The sequence below is a fragment of the Miscanthus floridulus genome, chromosome 17 (genome assembly GCF_019320115.1).
Source record: "Miscanthus floridulus cultivar M001 chromosome 17, ASM1932011v1, whole genome shotgun sequence".
In the NCBI taxonomy this organism is placed as follows: domain Eukaryota; kingdom Viridiplantae; phylum Streptophyta; class Magnoliopsida; order Poales; family Poaceae; genus Miscanthus; species Miscanthus floridulus.
In genome coordinates this window covers 45,247,897-45,271,140 of record NC_089596.1, presented here as the reverse complement: position 1 = coordinate 45,271,140, position 23,244 = coordinate 45,247,897, and positions in this window count along the sequence as shown.

The following is a 23,244-nucleotide window of genomic DNA, read 5'->3' as shown; positions in this document are numbered from 1 at the left end:
CTCCTCAGGATTGGTTAGATAAGCAGCACGGTTGGGCAAGGTTGCTCCCGGAATCAAATCGATTTGATGCTCTATCCCTCTCATAGGTGGCAGTCCCGGGGATATCTCAGCTAGAAAAATGTCCTCATACTCCTACAAAAGGTTAGTGACAGCAGGAGGTACCGAGCTAACAATATCATCAAGTGAAAACATAGCTCGTTTGCATATCAAAGCATAGCAAATATCATCATCAGAAATTTCAGCAAAGTCACATTTTGTTGCAAGCATAACACCACCCTTCAATTTAATCCCCTCAGCCTTAGAAATAGATGTAGACTTATCCTTTTTAGGTGGGAAAATAGAATTAGCAACTTGCTGATTTTCAGATTGAACATCATTGAAACTAGCAGCGCGTTCTCTATCAGCTTGTACAATTTGAGCAGGGGTCAAAGGTACCAAAGTAATTTTCTTTCCTTTGTGCACAAAAGTGTATTTATTACTTCTACCATGGTGTGTAGTATCATTATCATGTTCCCAAGGACGACCCAATAAGAGTGAACAAGCTTGCATAGGTACCACATCACAATCAACAGAATCAGCATAAGAACTAATGGAAAATGAAACTCTACAAGTTTGTGTTACCTTTGCTTTACCAGAATCATTTAGCCACTGAATATGGTATGGACGTGGGTGTGGGCGTGTGGTCAAGCCAAGATTCTTGACCAAATCAGAACTCACCAAATTGTTGCAGCTACCTCCATCAATAATGACACGTGCTCGATGGTCGCTGATGATGAAGAAAATCTAGAACAAGTTATGGCATTGTAGCTTCTCAGGTTGCTGGACTTGTGAGCTGAGCACCCGCTGTACAATAATGCTCCTATAGGACGTCGTGGCCTCGTCACCAAGGACTTTGCCGTCCTCCTCATTTGCATCTTGGTCTTCTTCATCCTCAATGTCAGAGGTGCTGATGTAACCATCTTCTATAGCAATATATGCCCGCTGACTTGGGCAGTTCTTCTACACATGGCCAATGCCATGGCAGCGGTGGCACTGAATACCCGAAGTGCGTCCCATCGATGCAATGGATGAGGAACTCTTGGTAGGCACCTGCAAAGAATTTTTACCTGAATCTGAAGGTCGTGCGGGAGGTGTCTTAGGTGTAGCGGAAACTCCAGAGGCTGTTGGTCGCTTGCTCGCTGGTGGAGGCGTCCGAAAAGTGGTTGGCTTGGTCAGCCCCGAAGATGGTGCCGAGCGTGGCGTGTATGTGCTGGTGCTGACCTTGCTCTTGCCCTGCTGTTCACGCCCCTGCAATTCCTTTTCTACAACCATAGCAAACTGAAATAACTGGTTGACAGTGTTAAATTCTTTATAATCAACAATGTCCTGAATCTCATGCCTCAAACCCGAATAAAAACGACAAATGGCATCTTCGTTTCCCTCCACAACACTACAGCGCATCAATCCCTTTTGGAGCTCACCATAGTAATCCTGTATAGATTTATCTCCTTGTTCTAAATGCATCAATTTCTTACGCAAGTCTCTATGATAAGAAGGAGGAACAACACGATCACGCATAGCTACCTTAAGTTCTTCCCACGTACTAGGTAAAGCATCCTGTGCAGCTAGCCCATTCCACCAAATAATGGCAAAATCCTTAAACTCACTAGTAGCTTGTCTAACTCTATGCTGCTCAGGTACAAGGTGGGCACTAAACTTTTGTTCTACCGTCATCTCCCAATCAAGATATCCCTCAGTATCATAATGACACGAAAAAGATGGTATTGTGAACTTAATTTTAGCATAAGGATCATCGGGCACACGGTGATTATTACCTTGACGGTGGTGGTGGTGGACACCACCCATACCTATCGTGTTGCGGCGAAGACGTTGTCGTAATCTCTCTTATCGGACAGCTACTCGACCTATGTTCCCGTTGGCATCATACACCGTGTCTTGACCATCGGTGTTGCTGCCGGAGACGTCGTTGTTGCCCGCCACAAAGGTTTCCAACTCAGTAACCTTGTCGGTTAGCGTGGAAATTCACTTGTCCAATCTCTCCATGCTATTGCCAATGTTGAGCTCAATGAGTGCGTCAGTGATGGCCTTCCTGATGGCCTCATTCATCCTTTTTTAGGCATCCTCTAAAACAGCTTGTAGTTGCTCTTGACTGACACACTCGCTGAAACCCTTAGGATTGTTATCTCCAGTCTGTTCACCTCCTGCCATTGAAAACACAAAAACAGGAACAAACAGGTGAAAGTTATCCCTACCAAATGACTACGTGGTTGCAGTGGTGTCACTTTTCATAGCAAGTGGAAGCGTCTTACCAAGCTCTTACAAAGTTCTTACCAACACAAGCAGTGGGCGGTACAACCGGTGGCTGGTTCATGATACCTGTGAGGCAGTGGTACCAAGATTGCAAGGCCCTTTGTCTGTACTGATCTGAAGAGTTTGTGGAGCTTGGAAGGCAAACAAAGAGTAATATGTATATCTAGCACACAAGTCAGTAACAGAAAGTAATGCTGAATTATAGTCCAAAGTAGTTGTTCTCGTTGCTGGTCTAAAGTGTTGCAAGTACCAAGTGTGTGACAAAAGTATGGTGGATAGCAAGGTGATAGGTGTGAGAAAAACAAGTATGGTGGATGGAGACAGCAACACAAACAAGGAACCAGACAACACACGCTAACACAGCTCACTTTGGTCTTCTCTATGTGCTCCTCTAAATATTGTTCCTCTTTTGCCCCTCTCTTTTTTTCTATTTTTTTGGGTTGTCGTTGTTTTTTGGGAAATTTTGACTTTTTTATTTTATTTTTTTGATATTTTTCCTTTACTTAGGAGCACAAAAGAAGTAACCACAGAAAATATGAGCTCAAACAAGTGAAAGACGTGGCCTGTGGAATTTTCAAAAAACTGGATCAAAATCGACAAAAACCTTGTGACCACGAAACGAGGATCTTGTGACCACTTTTTGACCAATCTAAAAATTTTGAACCCCGGTAGATCCGGGGATGGACAGATCCGAATTTTTTTCTAATCGATTTGCATATATGGAACGTCGAAAATAGAGTTCGTATGCGAAAACTAGACCAGTTTTAAGAATTGGCTCCGAATTAGAGGACAAAACGGGAACAATGTGTGCAAAATTGGTCACAACAGCCAAGATTTGATGGAAATGATGGGGAAAAACACACGAACTGGAATCTAACACGACCTAACCAGCAACAAGACCTCGACCAGGACACAAACTTAACACGACGGACTCTGAAACTGAAATATGCAAAGGCTATGGCGCGGAAGGTTCTAGGATAGGAAAACGAGTATGGCACTAGACTATGGGACGAATGCGAAACACTCAAACTAGGGAATAAAAGTGAACCTGATGGTATACCTTAGCTCTGATTACCACTTAATGGAGATGGGGATCCCGATCTTCCGTCAGATGATGGTAACTATCGTTGTGGCGGAGAATGACACACCGATCCGGCTTCAGATCGAAAGATCGAACCCTGCAATCTTAGCACCATAGCTCCTCTGGTTATCAACCAAGTCACGGACCAGGTTGACCTCACCGAGAAGGCTAATCCCTGCCTGCGCAACAAAGAACACAAGCAAGAACAAAAAAGAACGCAACCAAATTGCAGATGAATGATTATCTCACGAAGTTGGGGTCTCACAAACCGATGAACGACGAAACTGTTCTTGACTGATTAATCTAAGCAAAATCTGAACCCTAATGGAGGGGCGGCAGCAGTTTATGAAGACTCTAGGGTCGTGCAAGACCCCTGGACGTGTCCCTAATGGGCCCAAACTCGATACATGGTCCAACGGACCAAAAGACGGTGTCGCAGCACCCTGGCAGATTCTGGATGCTGCTTGTTTTGACGATTCCTGTTGATTCCGAACATCTTTTGACGTGAAACCATTTGGATTGGCTTCCTTATCAAATTAGCTTTCCATCCATATGTGGATCATCAAAAACGGAGTCCGGATGCATCTTGGGCGACCAGTTTAAGGCAGACTGGTCCTGGAGGCCGAGACAGACTCGAATTCTTGTTGGACTGGGCCTCCGGCTTGTGTTGGACGTCCTTGCTGGTCATCATCACCTCCTCCACTTCCTCTAAGTTCTTCATGACCCTCTCCAATGTTCCTAAGAAAGATAACATCATTAGGTAGTAGTCTATTCTCAAAAGTATGAAAAGTATCGCTTAAGAACGAGCTCACCTCTAAATTGAGTTGTCGCTTTCGAGCCCGGGTCATTGGACCTTGCATGACGGTTGGAGGATCAGCGGGTACCTCTGAAGAAGTGATGTCCTCATCAGGGTATCTTTGCGCATATTCTAGAATTGGCTATTGAGTGCTGCCACTCGTTGAGCCAACTGATCTAAATTATCAAACTCTTGCCCAAGCAGCTTCTCTCTCCACGTTGGTGACATTCCTTGAACAGCCAAAGCAGCTAGCTGATCATCAGTCAGATTCGATGAGAAGCACAAATTTCTGGTCTCTCAGAACCTCTAAAGAAACTTGGCACCCGATTTATTAGTTCTTTGCCTTATGGTCATTAAATCTATGATTTTCTTTTCTTTCGTCCCAATATAGAAATATGTATGAAATTTCTTCTCTAGGTTAGTCCAATTGGAAATGGAATTAACTGGTAATGATGAACACTAGGTGAAAGCTGGTCCTGATAGGGACAGGGAGAAGAAACAAACTCGATGAGCTTCTTCGATGGATGCTTCACCCAATTGTGTATGATACCGACTGACATGTTCTATTGTACTTGTGCTATCTTGACCAGTGAACTTAGCAAATTCTGGGAGCCTGTAATTTGTAGGAAGAGCAACCAAATCATACCACTCTAGATATGGATGTTTGTATGAAAAGGTCTGCCCTTTTGGTTTTAAACCAAATTGATTCTTCATCATTTCGGTTACTCTTAGCAACAACTCATCAGCATTTGAATCTAGATTTCTCTGCAATTGTTGACCCATCTGTGGATTAAAATTTTGGGTACCTTGATACCCTGGATTTGGAATCATATGAAGGGTATTATAATCTGTACCATAATGATATCCTTGTGGAATCTCTATCTATTGGTTCTTTGCTGATTTGCTGCTTGAAGTCTGGTTGTAAATGTTGGGATCTGTATCTCTACAAATCCTTTGAACTAATGACGCTATTTTTTGAGCCGACGACAGTATTTGGCCTGATGCATCAAAATTAATCATTTGATTCTGAACTTGCCCCGTCGACTGTTGCACATGCTGCACTGTCGATCTAGGATTATACTATATCTGATTAGTAGTGGTACCCTGAACTTGCTCAGATGAGCTCTGAACTACTTGGACATCATCATTACCAGCAAGTGCTACTTATTGATGGCTAGTACTGGCTTGATTAGTCCCCTGAGTCGACAGATGTGGAATGTTGTAGTAAGCCGGTCCAATCTGATCAATTGGGTATCCATGAAACACCTCCTTCATAGTATTGTGGAACATGTTCAAGAAAGCAGTATTATGATTCAACATGGCATCATGAATAGATTTGTTTACTGCATCTACAAAGAAACGCCTATCATCAGCTTCGTCTATATTTGACTGCCCAGCATCAACACTCTCAGTAGTGGATATTTCTGGATAACTTTGTTGTCACGTGTCTTGGTGTAGGACAACAAATACTTATTCTAAAACTCTTCTATAGCTTTGCTAATGACATCATTATCTTCATTCGGTAAGTCTTCATAAGGCACCATAAGGATGTCCCTATTATTGTGAGCTGCCATGACGATTGTGGGGTCCCACCAGGCGTGCTAGAACACGTGTCGGTGCAAAAAACATGGTAGACGCGCCGATGGACACGCAGCAAGCTAGAACGATCTGAAGATCTACTTGGCTTCAACCACAGGACCAGTCGATCCTGTGAATCCTGAAGGCGTGCCAGTCAATTTGACCTGCAATTGACAAGGAGAGAAAGTTTATTAGTAATTTAGGGTGGAACATGCCGGTTTTACCCAGACAGTTCCAAGTGTGCCGCTTCGGGAGCAGCCAAACGGGAAAATCGACTAAATAGCCGATACAACAAGAAATCGACTGTTAAGGACTGTGACGCTCATGAGTCATGATTGATTTATAATAACAAGCACAATGCACCTAGTTTTAATGATCCTTTCCCTTGAGCTATCAAATATGTACGCGTCAAAGATACATCATTGGCTAGATCAGATTTAATCAATGTATGGTGCAAAGCCAATGAATTCGGTAAAAGGGATATGCCATGCAAATAATCGACTATTTAATATAAAAGGATCTATGAACTATCTAGATCTAATTTATTACCACCAGCAGTGAGGTTTGACCGGATTGATGCAGCTATGATGATGACAATTATCTAAAACCAGAAAATCCATAAAACCGACTATATGTTAATAGGTTCATGAAAGCATGCCATATCTGTGAAAGCACGGGCGAATCGGCTAAAATAGCCGATTCAGGTAGAAAAAAGATTATAGCATGTGAACAATCAACTATTTAATATGAACAGATTTATAAACTTATCAAATCTAACCTATTATCTTTAACAGTGGGGTTCGACCGGATCGATGGTAGCCATAATAAAGATAACAGATTAAACCTTTAAAGTAAACAGATCTATTCATATTTAACAGAATCATGAAAACATACTATAAGCATTAAAGTGTGGGCAATCGGCTATTTAGCCGATGTAGGCATAGCAAACATTCAAGGTCATGCCTGGCCGAAAGCAGATCTACCAACTAGCATACTCTGATTTAAAGTGCTAACAGTGGGGATCGACCGGATCGTTACAGCCATACTAGTGAGCTATAGACCAGATTCAACTAGCTAGTAAACCTACTCAAGATCAGACATGCCTTGGCCATGTACTATGCACGATCAAGATCGAAGTAGAACAGCCGATAAAACATAATCCATTGTTTAAAGTAAAAAATATCACAATATAGCAAAATAAACGATGGACTAAAAGGATGTGAGGCCGATCTAGATCGATCTCGATCGGGCAGGTTGATATTGCTGAAACTAATGACAATAAGAACATCAGCAAGACTGATAACTTAAGGAATCTACCCAAAGGATGTCACCCTTAGGTAGAGCCGGTAACTTGACCTTAATCTAATTTGAGAAGTCGAGCTTAACCGATGGCAGCCGTACTTGAACTAGATAAGGATCGATAACTAACTTATACTAGAGCTCATAAGAGGTCAGCCGGACCGATGCAGCCATACAAACAAAAGTATAAGCCATGATGGTACTTACAGACAATCCGAAAGTCAACCGGATCGATGCAGCCCTGCTTGTTGAAGAACTCACCGAGATCTACAGTACTCCTACTCCTAAGGGTTGGCGTGAAGCCAAAAAAAGTAATTGGTATTGATTGATAGGTTGTCTCTTACAATAGCCGGGGTCCAATATTTATACCCGGAACTTAAACATGAATCCTACTCAAATACGACTTATTACAATCTTTGGAATAAAAGAAAACATTCCTAACTTAAGATAACGTGGACCCTAATCCTTTCCCTTTTGTAGAGTCCGACATATTTTCCCCTCAATGCCATCCGTACATAGTTCATTGACGCTACCTGCTGACGTCATCCAAAAAGAGCCAATCCCAGTACCACATCTGAATCAGCTGATATCGATCCTTACACAATCGATTCCTTGATGACACAATCCTAGAAGCTTCGAGTTCCTGTGTCCTTCTTTCCAAATTTTGGTGTAAACACAGGCACCTAAAGTGCGAGGGACGCCCATGGTCAGGCACCAAAGGCCTTAGCTAGACTCTTAGAAGCGAAGCCAACCGACCATCACGTGATGTCCGAGTACCAACCAAGAGCCGCTCGTGGTGACCCACCGAGGGAGGTAGCATGCCCCCGAGCACCGACAGACGGGCTCAGGAACTATATGAGTGGCTCGGTCAAGAAGCCGAGGATCTCCCCTCTGGGAAACATGACCAGGGCACAGAGCGACCATGAACCTTGGGTTCTCATAGACTAACCCGCTAGCAGCACGGGTGCGACGATCTTGGCCACCAAGACCATCATCGTAATAGCCCATCCCAACGAGGGACCTAAGTCTCCGAGCACGACTCGTGAGCAATGAGATTACTAACGAAAGTAATTTCATTAATTGGGAACCAACCGATTACATTATATGGTGGCAAAAACCGAGTTCTACTGCTGCCTATACGATGGCAGAGACCATAGGGTGCGCCTGACCTTTGGGTTAGGGCCCTATGGTGCATATGGCTAGGGCTAGTGGCTTGGCTTCGCCGGGGTGGGAGGGGCAGTGACCGACATGTCATGGTTCCCCTTCCCCATCAGAGGAAGGAAGGATTCTAGTGACGTCGCTGAAATCCTTCCACCCTCTAGGGGAGGGGAACATGATAGACACGTCTAGCATCATGTCATCGCCCCTCCTTCGCTGGAATCCTTCCACTCTCGTGGGAGCAATCGCTCGACGGATGAGGCCAGGCTCACTCAAAGGGAGGCGTTGCACTTCATCGTCGCCACGGCCGCTGGGAGTTGGATCTAACAGGAAGATGAGGAGCCGGAGGAGGGATAGAAGGTGCCGTGTCCCTGGGGGCCCTCTTTATAGCCCTAGTCAATGCGCTATGAGCAGCTCTGGGCCCTCCGATCAACCATCAACGGCTAAAGAGGCCTCGAGGAACTAGCCAGGTGCTCCTTTGATCCCCGCAGCACACCTCAGAGCAGTGCGTGATGGTGGCCACATAGTAAAGACAGAGTTAGGAGGGCATTATAGTGACTCAAGTCCCTGCTCCACTTTCCACCAAGTGCGCCGCCCACTCCATGCATGCCTTCTCATAGGACTTGAGGGGGTCTGGCTCCCTTTGGGCACACCGGTCGCCGTCAATGGCCTGAATCCGCACGCACCAAGTGTCATGGCTCCTCCTCCACGAGATCTGCTCCAAGTGGCTTGATGTCCCATCTCCTAGACGAAGTGGGACAGCCCAGGAGGGCACGCCATAACTCCTCCACTAGGCATAGTGGCCTAGGGGCCATCAAACCACCTGCTCAGAGCGTCACTGGAAGGGATGTGCCTAGAAGCTATCACACCCACTGATAAGGAAGCCCCACGCTAGCCTTGGGGGCTACGCTGACTCCCCAAATAGAGCAACTTGACCCCCCAATTGACGGGTGTTAGGGTTATAACCCTGGGGTGCCTCAGGGACCGATTAGTTAGCAGGCCATGTGGCCTACAATACTCTAGCTGGCGAAGGCCCAAACAACCAAGGCCTAGCTGAGCCAAGCAAGCTAGGTCGGACACTAGGGCCAGGGTCGGCCATGACCTCTTCATCCTACCTTAGCCACACAGCGCATGAAAAGTGCATGACCTCACCCCCATCATGACCCCTAAAAAGGATAGGGAGAGGTCGAGCCCCGCTAAGTACACCTACTCTGGTAAGGGTAGGCATGCCTCACTGACCCCACGAGGACCGAGGGGACAGCAGTCATCTCGGTCCAGTTAGATGCCAGCCCTATGCCACAATGGTCAGATAAGACAACACCGCCCTGAAGCGGTGATGATAGGCATGACAACCACTGGCCAGATATGGCCTGATAAGACGCATGTATGATCTCACCCACTACGAGATGGGATCCACGATGGGGGCCATGACTTAAAGGCCACCCGGACCGACGAAAGCCATGACCCCAACGATTAGGATCATGGCCTTTAGCTCCTCAAAGACAACCAGGCGATCGATGACCTGAGGGTGGCTACCAATTCATGTACCGCGCCACAAGAAACTAGGAGACAAGGACCAAGACCACGATGGAGATCACGTCCCCAGGATGGTTGGTGAACTACCACTGTGCCTATAGTGCCACCACGGCTGGCATAGTAGGCACCATGTCACACCTTGCTATGACATGGCCACAAGGCGATGATGACAGCCACGCACGAATGTGCTCCACAAGATGGCGTAGCTTGCAAGCCAAGTTAGCTAGGACCTCCCTCAGGCACACGACCCTTTGGTCGGGAGAACCTCCTGCTTTGTATGTGCCTTGGCCCCAAACTCTATACAAGGGCAGTCAGGGCACCCTCTCTAGACATTCTGAGTCCCTTACTCATTCACTCATTCTCCATTGTAGTAGGGCTCCTAAACCTTCCCTTCGGGCAGTCCTTTGCCTAGCTTAGGTTCTCCTACCTCTTCCACCATTCTTGCACCCCCCATTGTAAGAACTTTAGAGCATTCAAGCGAGGAACTCGCACTCAATCATCACTAAGACTAGATGTATAGCCCTGGCCTAAACTAGTATAAATCCTCATGTCTTTTGGATACTACCATTGCCTTCCTCGAGCAGCGCTGCAATCGTATAAGTTTACTAGTCTAGTTTATGAAACACCGATAGTTGGCGCACTAGGTAGGGGACAGTCGCGCACTCTCGATTGTTGAAGGAAGCGATGGCTCCTCGCACCGCCGGTGGACTCGCTTGCGGAATGGCCAACAATGGCCACATTCACCACAAAAACTATGCGCCCATCGGCACCAAAGGGCCAGCGCCCATGGTGGGCACACTCTTGGAACTCCCCTCGGGGGCTACATCCCAGAGTTCACCTATCCAGAGGGGCCAATACCCTCACTCATCGCTGGCCATAGCCAGGACTCCCATCTAGGAAACCAAAGGTCCACGGCTCAGAATGAACTCACCCGGGGAATGGCCTCGTCCAACCACATCCCTTTGGGGAACCACACGGTTGACCACCTTCGAGGGCCAGCACCCACTTCCACCTTCAGTTGTGGCCCAAACCTTCGCCCTAGAGGTCTAGGTCCCATGACCCATGGTGGACATACTCTTGGAACTCCCCATGGGGGCTGCATCATGGAGTTCACCTGAGTAGGGGGACTAGCGCCCTCTCTCATCACCGGCCATGGCCAAGACTTCCACCTAGGAAGTCTGAGGCCCGTGGTTTATGGTGAGCTCGCCCGAGGAATGGCCCACGGTGGCCGCATCCTTCTAAGGAATCACGAGATCGCTCGAACCAATGGGTCAACGCCCATCTTCGGATATTGCACAGTCTAGACTCGCCGCATGGGGAAACTAGACTCGACGGTCGAACCATGCCCTAGACAACGCCTCCACAGTCAGTGGGACACAATGAGCCAGAGCGCGCATGAGCAACAGAATCAATCGCCGCCATGCCACATAAGGCCAAACCTAGAGCCTAGATCTGATCCTGCATAATGGGCAAGTCGCACGAAACATTTCCATAAATTGTCAGCTGTCGCTGGGATGCACATGCACCGGAGGAAGCGGACCCCCCCGACCACTCCGCGTGTCACAATGAGCGGATCAAACCACGATGCACTCAAAGCTAGCTCCCACAGTGATAGGTCATGAGGGCTCCCCATCAAAAGTGGAAACTACAACCAAAGGCAAAGACGTGGTGGCAACGATGTCATCGCGCTAGAAGGATTCGAGCTTAGGAACGCACAAGCGCTCTCGGTCAGAGGCTATAACAAGCCGGACACAAAAACGTCATCCCTAGGGGCTCATGAGTCCTTCGAGGACGTTAAGCTAGCAGGGACCGTCCCAAGGCAGCCTGAGAAGCAGATCCACGCCAGCCACGATCGTTCCAAGTGGTGACGGGGCATCCCCGTCGGCTCACGACCCAGGGGCCATGACGACCCCATCATGAACAATCGCTCGGGGGCTCGCCGCACCCCAAACAACGACAACCAGTCCCACAACAACTTCCCGTACATCAGTCAGTACATCATCTCTGACTCTAGCCGCTCTACCCAAACACGTCCACATACACATGTAGGCTCACTCCTAGCTTCAGAAAACCATGACCAACTCACGGAGCAAACCACAAAACAGTGCACTTGAGCACCCCGTCTAGGAGCCACTTAGATCCCTAAGTGACCCGCCCCAGCTTGCACCAGCAGCTGGACATGAGTCACTCATGGAGGACGCACGCGAGGGCACATATATATCCCTTGACGTAGCACTGCTTGTCACTGTCCTAGCGACCCCCTTCCCGAACATCTTCTGATCGCTCCCCACGCCGCAATGAGCCGGTAACCCGCGTACTGACCTCTCACTCGGGTCACCCCGGCTGACCCAAAGGACTAGCTCCTAGGTGAGGCTAGGCACCCACGCACAAGCCTGAGAGGAAACAGGAAACCTGTTCGCTCACAACCAGGGGAGCGAAAGGAAGGGGAGTTCATGTCATTCTCTCACTTTCTTTTCGCATCATGCCGGATCTGCGATCATCCTTCGCCATCCTATCGCTTTGATGAGACACCTCTCAGACCAAGCCTCATAGGCCAGCCCTTAGGTTAAGATACGCATTTGTAGGCATAGACCTAGAGGGATGAAGCACATTCCAATTCGAACGGAAAGTAAGTAAAAAATGGCATAATGACAAGTGAATACACCAATCGCACTTTAGGTGCAAAGACCCCAAGCACCATCCATCGTCGAACGAGAGACCTGCTTCGAGCTTCTCCACATGAACCCACGGCAGGATAGAACGGTGAACTATTTCCCAAACTCCTTACCTCAATGAGACGCCTCTCAGACCAAGCCTCCCAGACTAGCTCCCGGACAAAGTCGGGCACTCATGCGAATGGGGAGCGAAAGGAAGCAACGCGCCACTCTACCCGAGCGGGTGGAACAGGGAAAATCAAAGCCTACGCCCTATACTCGCTTTTTCCCCTTGCATCAAACTAGATTGGCAACCTGACCCCGCTGCCTCGACCGCAACAACGGGCCACATAACGTTCAGCTCTGCGGGCCAGCCCCTAGGCTAGAACATGCACCCGCACTCGCAAGGCTAATGGAGAAGGAGCAGATTCCGACCTGAACAAGAGGAACACAGGCGACAACGCGACAAGGTGGGATCACACGCCAACAACATCACATGCCGGAGCAGCAAGCACCGCAATGACCGAGCAGCCCTCAATGCACGCAACGCTCGAGTAAGTCGGCCCACCCTAAGCCAAAAGCACATAGTCACTTGCGGCCGACCCCGCACATTCAAGAAAACAAGACCGAGCGAACGACCTCGGCAAGAAAAAATCCTGCACGACGAGCTTGATGAGGCCCGAGTTAGCAGACGTGACTCACCTACGGAGCATTTGCGCTCGTCCAAAGGACCGTGGTAGCTACGTCTCCCAGTCAAACGAAACCATCGGGAACCTCCTGAGGCTCCAAGAAGCAAAGCCTCCCCATCTGGGTCCCACGGCGGCCGCTCTTCTGGAAGGAAGCTTAGCAGAGCCTCCCTTAATTACGGCGGCATATGCCATGCACAAACATGAATCACTATGGCCCGGCAATAGCTCGACGATGAGCCTAGCTGGGCAGAGCGATCTGCGGGAATTAGCAACACAGAGACCGAATGGCTCGGGCAAAACCCTTCACGCCGAGAACCACTGAGACAAATCATTCAAACAATTGGCACTGGCGATGTCAAAAGAGAAATTGGAAAAAGCAACACGTGCATCAGAGCCTCAAGGACTCACACGTTTGCCAATTACAACACTGTCCTAAACATTAGGATCATTGGCTTCTAAAGCCATGAATAAAAACATCTAGTCTAACACGCTATAGGACTAGATGGACCCGACGTTACAATAATCGTCGGATCCACTCTTGCTCATGATGGACATCTCATAAAGTGGAGAGACCAGTACAAGGTGTCTCTAGCCTTCCAAGCTGCATCGCAGGTAGGAGAGAGCTATCGAAAGAAGCCTTGGGGACAACCCTACAAGGAACCGTCCCGACACCGCTTTCGGTAGAGCAGGGGAGGAACGCCTGATGACGAGCCAGCGAGTGAGCCAGCGAGTCGATGCTCAAGTGCTCCCAGACCTAGAGCTAGGAGTCACACGCCCGTCAACCATGGGAGAGCCCAGCAGCCGGAGCCTCCCATGGTACCGTTCCTCCCCATCTTCGTGGAACTCCCTCTAACACCAGCGTAGGACGAACACCGATAGGGTGCGGCGGAGCCCGATCTCCAAAGATCCCTCCCAGCGACGGCGAAGCCCCCAGGACGGACCGTGAACCATGGTGCTCGACGAAGACAGTCGTTCTCCTGCTCGGACTACACGGTGGGGGGGAAAACTCGGAAGTTCAGGAAGAAGTGGGGATGAGACTCGCTACCCTCCTCTCCCTCGGCTTAAATAGACGGCGTGAAGACGAAGGCAGAGAAGACGGTGGTTGGCGTTCAAAACGGGCGCAAACTTCAAGATGCACTCGTAGTCAAGACCCGTCGACAGTCTTAGGAGGTACGCAAAATGGATGTGTTTCCTCTGGCATTTACTAACTGCTTTCTCGCAGCACAGGGGAGGCAGCTAGGTGAAAGACCGAGCGGCGGATGCCAACGTGGTAACGTATCCTGAGTAAGCCTCCTACCTTTCGCCTTTATTATTATCTTTCGATGCACGCGCCCACATTTTATGGCGCATAACTGTTCATGAGAGGGCACCATCAGGATGTGATGTGGCTAGGGGAGGTCAACAGCCCCCAGGTCCACGCGCCGAATGGCCCTCCGAATCCACGACCCCGCGTCGTGCTTAGGAAACCATCTATTAGGCCGGTCCTTAGAAGGGCTCAAGACCACAAAAGGGATAGGGGCAGGGAAGAGATGGGCCCCTGTGGCTCTAATCGGTGGTGCGGGGCCACATGACCATCTCTTTCTGTGTTTGAGTCGTCCACTTCGAAGTCTCCCGGGTTGACCCCCTCTCAGGGAGGCATCTTGCCCTTTGGCCGCTATGGAGAAGGTTGGAGACCGACGGGATTGACGGACGATAATTTACGGGACGTCTCGCGTGAGGCACAGCCGAACTCCACGTCGATGAGGCGCACCGCTCTGACCGCGTGGTTACGGTGGACATGCCTCTCCCCGTGTGGGGCGAAATCAAACCCGCCTGTAACAATGCAACACGACCTCTCGAGGTCGACAAGGGCATCAGGAAAAAACAGAGTCGGGTCCCTGCGACCCCAAGGAATCAAGGCCACGACCAGGCTCTTCCCTGTGACCTGGGTCCAAGACCTAGGGCCAGCTTCTGAAACTCACAAACCGTTAGAGGTCCCCGACCTCTACGGGAGAGATCGACGAGGCAGATGGCCGGGGTAACATGACAATGTGAAGCCCAAAGCGTGATCACGGCTCGGTCATGTGGAAGAAAACTTAAGGTCCAAGACCTACGAGCAGAAAACCTCGCGACCTCACAGAAAAGATGTCGGAGGAACAACTCCTCGAGAAATTGCGGGAAAGGTCCCCTTTCGGCCAAACTGGGCCAGAGGACGAAGCACGGCCTAGTCCGGGACCCATGGCCAGCCCCAATGAGCCTGCAGAGGCTCACGGCATTGGAGGGGGACGGCAAGAGGAGAAGATGTCAGATCCCCAATGATTTCACAAGGAACTGACATCTTCGCTTTTTGATTGTGGCCGCCTTGATTGTGTTGTTTTGTATCTTCTGGCCCCTGTAAATAGCCTCCCAGGGCTCCATGCTTGTAATTTCCTTCTATATTAATATAATCGGTGCAGTCTTGTGCCCGTTCGTTAAAAACAAAAGAAATCACATAAGCATAGTTACAGCAGGATAAACGCAATAAAAACACATTCTCCAAGTTTGTCGAGTGCTAGAGGCGATGGCAATGAGTTTTTTTCTTCCTTTGGATGACCTCATACTATTAGAATTAATTTTTGAGTGGGATATTTATGTGTTAAACATTTTTTAATAAGCGGTCTGGTTCTCTTCGTGGCAAGAATGAAGCTGGATTTATTTCCATTATGTTAAAAAAATCACACGAGAAAAATATATTGTAGATTTTTAGAATCGGTGTCAGTTTTATTAAGAGTAAAGTGTTGTAATTAAAAGAGAGACGCGTATGTTGGAAAAATGATCTTAGGGCCATAGACCATTATGGACCAACACACTAACTGTTTTAGTGGCCGAGTCAAATGGGAGCTCACGTACCTCCTCTACACAACGCGATGGGGGCAGCCAACAGAAGCATGGTTGTCCCCCCTATCATGTAGTTCTGATAAAAGAGAATTGGAGCCCATCAGAAACAATGTTTTTGTGAGGTCTTTAGGTGCTACAGTAACGGGAAGGCCACCGCCGACACCACTACTGGCGGTCAATCTATGCTGCAACATCAGTGTTCAAGAGGAGACACTGGTGGATCAAAACGTGCTGCAACATCTATCTTCACCAAACTCACCGCCGACAGTAGACTACCCAACTTCTGATTACAGTTAATTTATTAATCCACCTAATATTAGCCCCTTGTAACAAACCAAAATTTGCCACTTTTGAAAATAGAGTTAAAATGATTTATTTGTGAATTATTGTGCACATGAAAACATAGGAAAATAAAAATTTTCATTAATTTAAAATTTATCATAAGGTAGAAACGTGTTTGTTGCATTCATGTCGGTCGCACCTTGTATATCTATGTGCAAAATGTATGTTTTTTTATACGTTTAGGAGACGAATATCTATCTCTAGGAATTTTCTAGCTTCTTTCCGGAATTTAATTCCTACCTCCTTCACCTTAATCTTTATGTTCTAAGTTCCCAACAATATTTTTATGAGCTCCAATTACTTTATTTGGGTTCATCATGTTCCAAAGTGTCTCTGGGAATTTTTCTCCAATTTTTGAAGGTTTCGGAGTATTTTTCGTGGCTTAAATATCAATTATAGAATTTTCTAGAATTATTTTATCTATAAAATTAATTAATTCCGAAAATAATAAATCTCTTATTTTCCCCAACGCTCAAAGCCCATGTGCAATAATCCTAATAAATCCTAAAGGCTCATGCATTTATTTACTAATGGGCTTTAATGATTATTTAGGCTCATTAGTAAATGTGGAGGGGGTAACATCAATTAGTACCATATCGCTAGTTGACGTAGATGTGGGGAGTTTTTCTTCCTATATATATCAACCAACCCCTTGGGCAAAGCACACCAAAACTACCATATGGGGAGCCCATAGTTTGGGAAATCCCTCGTGTAGTAAATCAGATTTTTCTCATCCTTCTCTCGTTGTCGCCGTCGCCGTCGCCGTTGCCGTTGCCGTCTTGCTCCTCCTACGCCGTTGAGGTACCCCTAGGTAAGACCGCTATCCAAAATGTTTTCCTAGACTTCGTCTTTTTCTTTTAAAAGCGTATTTTAGTCGGTTCACTTCAAAAGTACGTTTTCAGCTATTTACAGAATTGCCACTGATTTTGTTTTAGCCATAACTTCTCTGTTTTAACTCCGATTTGATCCGTTCATATTGCGTTAGGTTCATAATTTCATAATCTAGATGTTCATACTACTGTTAAGTAGGTTTTCAACTTCTAAAATTCAAGATTAGATTTAATCTATTATTTTAATAAAGGAAATCTTGTTTATTTCATATCTTTTGCGTTTTAGATCCGTTTTGACCCATTCAAGTTGTGTTAGATTCATATCGACGAGATCTACGCGTTAGTAACAGTGGTTACCATATTACTATTTCTGAAATTTCATGTTTAAATCATATCTTGATTAATAATTATGCAACTGAATTTTATAAATAGAATATGATTTGTTTCACTTTAGTTTTATAAATCAAATCTAAATTTGACTTAAATTATAATCTCTATACAATATCATATATATGTTTTTATATAATTAAAACACATGAAGCTAATAGTTTTATGAGTAGATCTTTCGGTAGTTGTATCTTTTCAACTGTAGCTCCGATTAGCGTGCTTCTCGTGTCTTTGTGTTCGTAGCGAGACGTAGATTCGTTTTACAAACTTTTCATCTTGATTTTATGTTTGGTGTATTGTTCTAATTTAGATCTATTGTTTGCATCGTGTATGATTGTATAGATGCTTGTGTGGTGCTTTATGATTACGTCCAGTCGATGAGGTATACGTGGTGATCAAGAAGAAGAAGAACATTGAAGATTAAAGCTTACCGAAGGATCGGTGTTTCAAGGCAAGTATAGCATGGGATCTTCCTTGTTGTCCTATACACCTTTAATCATTTAATTCATACTACATGTGTCTATCTTGACTACCACTAAAGATTTCCTAGTAATTTGTACTTGTACCTTGATTCCTTTGGGATATGCATTGGGTAGCTTTGCTAATGCTCAACTACAACCATGATCTTATAACTTGACTAATGGTATATGCAATAAACACTAAAAGATATTTTTAGCAACATGGAACAAGGGGGCTAGAGCATTGGGCTGCTTTTATGGTGCTCTAGATTCATCTCCCTAAGGACTTATCTGTAAGTGATCATCCGGGACTTACAGTACAGCTATGAGGGCTATATGGCTCTAGCTTTAGCTCAGTATGAGGATCTTTTCTAGCTTGTTAGAGGTTATCTTTATGGCACAAGAGGGGCTCCAGTTTGTATGATCTTGGCTTGCCAAGAGAGTGCACTTTGGTTTTTTGGTATATTGTTAGTCACTCCTTGGAGGGGGGTTCATGCTTATTGATGGAGAAATCTTAGCGGCCCTAACTTGTTAGACAAACCTTTGAAAGGCTTCATAGTGAACCCTGCCGACCTTCCTTGGTAGTGGGTCAAGAGGCTCGCGACCTCGGGCGAAAGGGTAAATCACGACTCACAGTGAAAGTGTACAACCTCTGCAGAGTGTAAAACTAGTATATCAGCCGTGCTCACGGTTACGAGCGGCCTTGGAACCCTTACGGAATAGATGATGAACACTAATGATATGGATGATGAAGATGTTCACTAATGGTTAATTGTTTATGCCATTCATTATTCATGTTTGCCTGATCATGTATTTATATGGGCTTGTGATGAACTTGTTGCTACTCAATTGCTAAAATCATGACTCATTAAAAGCTAATCGCAGTTAAACCAGTGTCAGCCTTTTGAGCCTCATGAACCCCATGTTATATTTGTTGAGTATGACATGTACTTACGCTTGCTTTATTTTTCAATTATTTGGATAAAAATCCCGGATGGGTACCAGATTGCTAGAGTTTGGAGGAATTAGTCTTGTGATCAACCAGTCAGTTGTCCCTGTGGATTTGGAGTTTTCACTGAAGATCGAAGTTGTCTTTCCGCTGTCTATACTCTGAGGTTATATTCTTTGTACTAAGTACGTTATATATTGAGCATTGTCTATTGATATTACCCTTATTTGTAGCTATATGTGAGATTTGACTTCCTGAGCTCACATATGGTGTGTATCTGGTTTTGTTCCAAAAAACCGGGTGCTACACCCCTCGTTTTCTAACATTGTGGTATCGAGAGCATGTTATTCAAGTTCACGAATCACTGTTGTGTGGATTATTATTCCTCGGATTATGTTAATTTTGAGGTCAAATTACTTAATCAGTGCACTAATTACTCAATGTTATGCTCTAATTAGCCAAGATTACACTACAAAAAATGTTATGATACATGACATTCACAGTTTATCAGAATGTCCTCACAAAATGTAAAAAAAACCATAAAACGTCGTAGATGCACGCTATCCATGACGTTTTATGACCATCATAGAATATCTCAAGCCCATTTAGGCTAGGCTAGCCCCAGGCCATTGTGACAAAATTGACTATGATAAAAAGCTGCCACGTATGATGTTTGCTACATCATCATTGGATTAACATGCATCACAAGACATAGCGATTCTTATATTAGCAAGTGCCCTGCCGTCACAATGAAAGTTATGATTGCTAGCCTCTTTGCCATATTAAACTAAGGAAACGAAAAAATTAAGTCACATTTAGTACCATAGTACTGGCTTTCTTTGTCTCCTCCCTCAGCAGCATCAAAGTAAAAGAAATCAATATCCTCTAGTGTGTCTATCATGTTCTTTTCACAGTTATCTATGCAAATCTTCATCAAACTAGACTTTAGATCTAGGATGGGAAAAAGGGAGGAAACAAACAATCCTGCTACCGCCATTGATAGGAACAAGGAGCTGACTAGATTTCTGAATTCTAGTCGAGCCGACTAACCAGCACAAATGCAGAATTAAACTAATTGGTCCAGACTCAACTAGACCCTCTATCTATCACAAGTGCCTGACAAAAGATACAACAAGATTTTTCTAAGAAAAAGTCTACTTAACCCCCCATCTTTCATACTTGGTCTACTTCACCCCCTAACTATAAAACCGTCTGTTTTACCCCCTGAACTTTCCAAATCCGTCTATTTTACCCCCGGACGGTTTTTTGACAGCGGTTGCTACAGTAACAGCGGGTTGCTACAGTACCGTCGGATTGCTGCAGTAACTGTGTTTTGAATTTTCTTTTTTTATTTATTTTTGGTGAATTTTTTAAAAATCATAGTAAATCATAGAAAAATCATAAAATGAAAAATCTAATTTTATTGGACTCCACATGAGTAGATCTACACAGTGAATATATAATACGGTATGTTTTAGTACAAATTTTTTTTTGTAGCTTTAGATTAATTGGAAAATCCAATTTTGTCTATAATTAATTGGAATAATTCATAGCTGCAGCTTCTATGGTTCAATTGTGGTGAAATTTTTATGGTACGCTAATTATTGTATGCTTGAACTATAGTAAAAATTTCGTACTCATTGGACTATGTATAACTTAGTTATAGATAAATTCTAATTAATTACAGACAAAATTGGATTTTCCAATTAATCTAAAGCTACAAAAAAAATTTGTACTAAAGCATACCGTATTATATATTCACTGTGTAGATCTACTCATGTGGAGTCCAATAAAATTAGATTTTTTATTTTATGATTTTTCTATGATTTACTATGATTTTCAAAAATTCATCGAAAATAAATAAAAAAAAAAGAAAAATTCAAAACCACCGTGCTGTAGCAAACCCACCGTTACTGTAGCAAACACGCTGTTACTGTAGCGAAGCCGCTGTCAAAATCACCCGGGGGGTAAAATAGATGGTTTTGGAAAGTTCAGGGGGTAAAACAGACGGTTTCATAGTTGGGGGGTGAAGTAGACCAAGTATGAAAGATGGGGGTAAGTAGACTTTTTCCATTTTTCTAAGACACCGAGCTAGAGAGAGCTCACATAATCAAGTTTAGTAGACAAGGTCACACAAAACCTATGCAACTAGTCAACTAAGCATAAAGCAAGCTCCAACAAATACTAGTGAGCAGAAGTACAAAGCAAGCTACACTAGCACAGCTCAACTAGGTAGCTACACAAGCATAGAGAGCTACACAAGCTAAGCTAAGCTACTTAGCTACACAAGCTAACTAGCACACAAGAGATAAACTAATTAACTACACAAGCTAACTAACTACAAAAGAGCAACACTACTTACTAGCACAAGTACTGTACACAAGCTAAGTTAAGCTACTTAGCTACACAAGCTAACTAGCACAAGAGAGAAACTAATTAACTACACAAGCTAACTAACTACAAAAGAGCAACACTACTTACTAGCACAAGTACTGTACACCTAAATACAACCTAGTGATTACAGGATGCAAACCAACACGAAGACAAAGTTGACATAGTTATTTTTTATCTCGAAGTTTGGTGGTTTGTCAACCACTTAATCCCCGTTGAGGCAAACCGAAGGTTGCCACCGATCCTCTTGCTCATGGCAAGGCCGTAAGCTTGCTCTCACCCCTCAAGGTGTGCTTCCAACTTGAGCTCTAGCACTTGATCCGGATGAACCACTTGACGCTTTTCACACCTTGCTTCTACTTGAGTTGCTTTTTGCGATATTTCACTAGGCAAGCACAACACCCCTCACAATGTGATCTTACTTCAAATCACCGCACAATCTCTGTGCGTGCTACGACGGAGTCCACAAGCCACAAAGCTGTCTAAGATCGGACCCTTGGCTAGTGTAGCTAGCTATAGAGTATACTCTGCCTATATATAGCATGCATATCATTGGGGCTGGCAGTGGTGTTTCTAAGTACACCGTATTCAGTTTACAACAATCTTATAATTGTGAAAACATAATTCAAGTACGATGGCGAGAAATGAAATAATTTAAGCTGCCTCTATTAATCATTAACGGAGACGGGCATCTTAAGTGCGTCCACCAGAAGTCGACATCTTAAGAAGTCTGTCTCTGTTAGTCCCATTAAAGGAGGCAGGCGCCTCTCCGTTAATGGGGTTAACAGAGCCTGTGTGGGCGCCCGCCTCTAAAAATATTGATTAAGGGTAAGATTTACTAAAGGCGGACACAGTGTCCGCTTCCATTAATCCAAAATGACCGCCTCCGAAAACATCCACAGTAGTAGTGACTCATGTGTTTGTGACATTTGTATCATGTACACTAGTGCAGAAATGATTTTTACATACACCTCCCTTTTCTAACAGAAACGGTTTTTTTTAGCACGTCGTTTCTAACCTTTGAGGGAGGCACTATACCTATACAACCGTTGCTAGAAATTAATTTTTAGGGACGGTTCCATTAAGAAAACCGCCCCTAGAAATGTTTCTATTTTTAGGGGTGGTTCTGTTAAGAAAACTGCCTCTGAAAATACAATTTTTAAGGATGGTTGCTTATGTCAACTGTCTCTAAGAATGAGTGATTTCTAGAGGCGGTTTTGTTAAGTCCACCGTCCCAAAAAATCGATTTTCAAGGGTGGTTGACTAAGTCAACCGTCCTTAAAAATAGCTGCAGCAAAAATAAGTTCATATATTTTTTAAATGTAGGATGAAGATAAAATTTATATCAAAGTTGTAGTGCCCAACGAGATCTAAAACTTTGTATCTGAAAGTTTTCTCATTTAAGATTGTCTATGAGTTAAAATATTAATAATAACATTCGTACATATTAGTACAAATAGATAGTATCGTATAACTAGTCACAAGTGATTGTGGTGCGGTAGCAGGGGATGAAACGCGTGAGAAAGAGGTTGTGGGTTCGAATCCCGGTGTCTGCACTTATTCAAAACAAGAGAAAATTAAATCCTGTGAACTGTGGTCGGTCCTTAGCCCTTTGGGCTACATTAAAAATGTTTTTTCTTATTTTTATTAGACTCTAAATGATTTTAAAAAAATTCTAAAAATTATTTTTAGGAACAGTCGTCTCTAAAATTGATTTTTTAGGACGGTTGTCTTAAGCCAACCGCCTCTGAAAATCAATTTTTAGAGGTGCTGAAAATCACTTATTTTACAATCGGTGGCATTGTAGTGGTTTTTCAAACCGCCTCTGAAAATCGAGTTTAACCACCTCTAAAAATCTTTTTCTGTACTAGTGGTATGGAGTGATGTGTCTGTGAGATTATGAATGGTTTGTTGGCATTTGTAATATCCG